Below are 4,595 nucleotides of genomic sequence, written 5' to 3' on the forward strand. Positions count from 1 at the left end.
TGACAGACGCTTGAGCCACGCTTCTCGAGGTATCTGTTGTCTCTTGGATTTCCTTGGCTTCCTCAGTCAGCGCATGCCCATGCAGGGACTGGCTGGTTCTGCTGGTTTGCTTCCATCCAGCTCTGATCGCTGTTCTTCCCTGCCCCAGGAAGCTGGGGAGAGACTGGCATGTATGAGCCATACTCCCTCCACATCCTTAACCTCTGGCTTGGAGTAGGGTTTGGCCAGGAAACGCTGACAGAAGGGTGAGTGAGGAACGAAATTGTGTAAAGTAGCCTTGTCTCGCTTGCTCCCTGCCACAGCCCCTCTTCCTCAATGCCAGAATTTCCCATCTCTAGACATGGTCTTGGTATGGCTTAATATGATCTGAGTCACATACACATACACACACATGTTCATTTGTTGCCATTTAATCCCTGTTGTGAGGCATTAAGAAAACTTAGTCTCCCCAAGTGTGCTCACATGTGGGACCTTCCCTTATGATCCAAGAGGCAGCACCAGCTCAGGACTCTCCCAGCAAAAAGGCCATCAACAGGTGCCTTGAACTTTCTGATGTTATCCAGTGTCGGATATTTTATTATAGTACGAAAAACAGACTACTGTGGCTGCTTTCTCTTGATCCTTTCAGGCCTAGGGATAGGATGACTTGCCACATGGTGGCAAGGCTACTTTGATCTTCACTAGGCCTCTTAACCCCGCCTATGGCCCTGCACACAGTTTCTTTTGTTAATTTCCTTCCAGTTAAGATATTTTGAGAATGTTATCTGTTACTTGTTGGTGCTCTGACTGATACACATCTTGTACAAGGTAGCCAAGGCTCATGTTTCCTGGAGTTTTTCTCTCTCTCTCTCTCTCTCTCTCTCTCTCTCTCTCTCTCTCTCTCTCTCTCTCTCTCTCTCTCTCTAACACACACACACACACACATCTTGGGTACAATGAAAAATAAAATAAGTTCCTAGAACCAATAGCAGCTTGGGAGAGGCTATTAAGGAGGCGACATTTGAGTCGCGTACTAAAAGGACTGGAGGCAGCTATCAGTGCCAAGATCTGGGAGACCTGTGGTTCGTGTGCACTGGTGGAATCCTGAAGGTGTGGATGGATGCACAGCAAGCAGGAAAAGGCTGGGGGTGGGGCACAGGGGCTGGAAATTGGTGAGACTGAGAAAGCATGCTGGGAACTGGGCAGAGAGGCAGCAGGGATTGATGAACGGTGGGTTTCATGGTGGGTTCCAGGAGGCTGTGGAATAGGTCTTGGACTTTGGCTTGGAGGGCTAGGAAAAAATTAAAGACATTCAGGCTGGGGAGTAATTGGAACCAGTTTTTTCGGTTGGTTTTGGTTTTGGCTTTTGTTTTCTGAAGATAAGGTTTCTCTGTGTGTGTAGCCCTGGCTATCCTAAAACTCACTCTGTAGACCAGGCTGGCCTTAAACTTAAGAGACCCTCCTGCCTCTGCCTCCCCAGTGTTGGGATCAAAGGTGTGCACCACCACTCCCAGCCTCCGTGTTTTAAATCTATATTTTTTACTGAGTGGACGATGGATTATATAAGGTGCAACCGTGGAGGATGTTGCTACAGTTTGAACCAGGATTACAGGCAATTAGACTAGGCAGGTGGCCTTGCAGTGGGGAATAGGAAGCAGCAAGCTCTGTGCACTAGAGATAGAATATCCTGAGAAAGGCAACTTAGAGCTTGAAGAAAGGGGTTTATTACAGCTTAAAGTTCCATAGGGGAGCAACTTAGTGGGGCGGGGAAGGCCTTGTGACAGGGACATGAGGCTGGCCAATCACATTTAATCTGCACTCAAGAAGCAAAATCCCAGAACAGGAAGTAGGACCACACTATAAGACCTGAGTCTCCATCCCCACCCCCATGAAGCTCTCCCTTCAGCCAGGCTCCACCTCTTAGAGGTTCCACAACCTCCCGAAATTAAATCACCAGCTGAGGACCAAATGTTCAAATCCATAGACCTATGGGGTGCATTAATATTCAAATCACCACCCTGGGCTGGCACAAGACTTCAGGTGTGTGTCTGTGTCTTTTTCTTTTCTTCTTACATGCATGTGTGTGCACCATGTGTATGCCTAGTGAGATGCTTGGAACTGGAGTTACAGCATGGTGGTGAGTCACCATGTAGATGCTGGGAATTGAACCCAGGTCCTCTGAAAGAGCAGGACATTCTCCTAACTACTGAGCCAGCCCCTACTTTAGGTTTCGTTTCTTTTTTAACCAGTGTCTAAAGATCCTGGAGAGTTGTGAACACACTACTGCCTGTTTAAACTTCTATTTTCACTGTGATCATTATTTTCTCAAATACACTCTCAACTTCATTTTGTTACTAAGTCCGCACAGTAACAAATGATTGCCTACAGTAACAGCATTTAACACACTGCGATGGTTTTATTGAGAAAGAGAGAGAGAGGAGAGAGAGAGAGAGAGAGAGAGAGAGAGAGAGAGAGAGAGAGAGAGAGAGAGAGAGAGAGAGAGAGAGAGAGAGAGAAAGCCCCTCAGGGATATGCAACTTAACCGGTTCCATGGAACCTGCAGTGTTGGAGAATTCGGCATCACCAAGACCTCCGAGCCCTCTCTTACACTTCCCAAGTCCCGAAAACACCAATAAGAGTTGCCGGATTCCCGACTTCAAACACCGCAGTTTGGTGTTGCTCCATTTTGAGCTTTTACAGGCAGGCACACAGAGGAGCCAGGACCCCAGGCTGCATCGGGACTATAAAATCCCCGTCTTCATGCGTGGTCAGGATGGAATTGCCACCCGGGACAGACCCTCAGTTTCACTTCGTGTTTCCTGCGTGTCGCAATGAAGAACTGAACTAGTAAGGCGGTCCCCAAACCGTGAGCGAGTGAGCTAGTCACGCCAAATGTTACTGCCTACCCGTTCCCCGGCACCTGCCCTGCCCCCATTCAGATGCAGCAGCGGGAGCACTGGGTGAGCAGAATGTTTGTTTACTGTGGCTATGGCTGATCAGCCATAGGTGACTCATAAAATGTCAGGAATGCAACGGTGTCTTGACTTTTGGCTTTGTTTTTCTAATCTGCCTGCCAGTACTTTCACCTGCCCAGGCAGGTTTTTATTACTCTAGAAAACAAAACAACAACAACAACAACAACAAAACACTCCAGCTTCCGGTTGCAAGCACATACCCCCAAACACACACACACACACACACACACACACACACACACACACACTCATTAGGTTGCTACGATCAAACAAGGAAGCAGGAAAAATTTGGTCTTGAGACTGTGACCTTCCTCACACAAACGCTAACCTTTGTCCTTACCCGTCTCCCTGAGACCTCAGAGCTGGTCCCCAGAACGTACTTTCCCTAGCCATCAAGATGCACCCCTTGACCCTCACCCCAATTCTACTTTCTGTTAGGGGGCCAAGTATGGCATTGGGCTCATCCAAGGACTGTCCTGTATGCTTCAATGGGAAGGGCATTGTAACTGGGAGGGAAGAGGCTGGCTCAAGCATGGGTGCTTTCTGGGCAGTTGAAGGTGACAGAAACTTAACTTGGGAATTTCACTGGATTAGTTAAGTTTAACTGTCGACTTGCTTTGATCTAGAATCAACTAAGAGACTTGCCTCTAGGCTACTCAGATAGAGGAGTTCCCAGGTTTAACTGATGGGGGAAACCCTCCCATTGGGTGGGAGCATTATAAAGAAATCCCAGGGAGAAGTAGGACTGCTTTTGCCTGCCCACCCTCACTCCTACCTAGCTCCCCTTCCCTGACATCAACCTCCAGCTTCTTCAGACACAGAATGAAGGCCAGCACCTCTCCAGGAATCTTCAGTACCGGATTGGGACTGCAGAGGCATCCAATCTATAGACAGAACAGCTCTGGGGTTCTTAGCTTCTCCAGAGTACAGACAGCCATTGTTAGATGACTGATCACATAGTCCAATCTCATAAATCCCCTTTTGTAACATATATTCATTCTATCTGCCTTATTCTAGAAAACCCTAGCTAATCCACGTAGAGATGAATGAGTTCTCATAGGATTCAGGGGTCAGCCATGACTGTATGCTATCACTTAGGGTGACTGCTTACTCTTCATGGCATGGCTTTTCTGGTCACCACCGGTGGTAGCAAGGTGGCTGTCAGGCCCCAGTTTGTATCCTACCTCTCAACAGCCCTCACAATATTTATAAACTCTTCTTGCCCAGTGTTCTGCAATCAAACTATGCCTGACTGCTCAGGACAAATTCATGTATTTATTCTGGAATTAAGAGTGAAGTCGGCACAGCCCAAAACGCTGGGGCTGACTCACGTCACGGCCCAATGAGAAGGCTGGTGTCCTACTTTCATTTCTGTCGCTGTGGTTAAAAAATATCCCAATGGAGATCAACTTAGGGGCAAACAGGCTTATTTCTGTTTCCAGTTCTGGGTTAGAATCACTTCAGAGAAGTCACAGCAGCGAGACCTGCGTCAGCTTGTCACGCCACATCTCTAAGAGCAGAGAGAAACAAATGCCTTCAACTTGACGATCAGCTAGCTTTTGCTTATGTAGACCGGGATCCCAATCCAAGGAATGGGATCCCAATCCACTTTCAGGCTGGGTCCTCCCAGTTAAGACCATC

This window comes from Arvicola amphibius, chromosome 17 (genome assembly GCF_903992535.2).
Source record: "Arvicola amphibius chromosome 17, mArvAmp1.2, whole genome shotgun sequence".
Lineage (NCBI taxonomy): Eukaryota > Metazoa > Chordata > Mammalia > Rodentia > Cricetidae > Arvicola > Arvicola amphibius.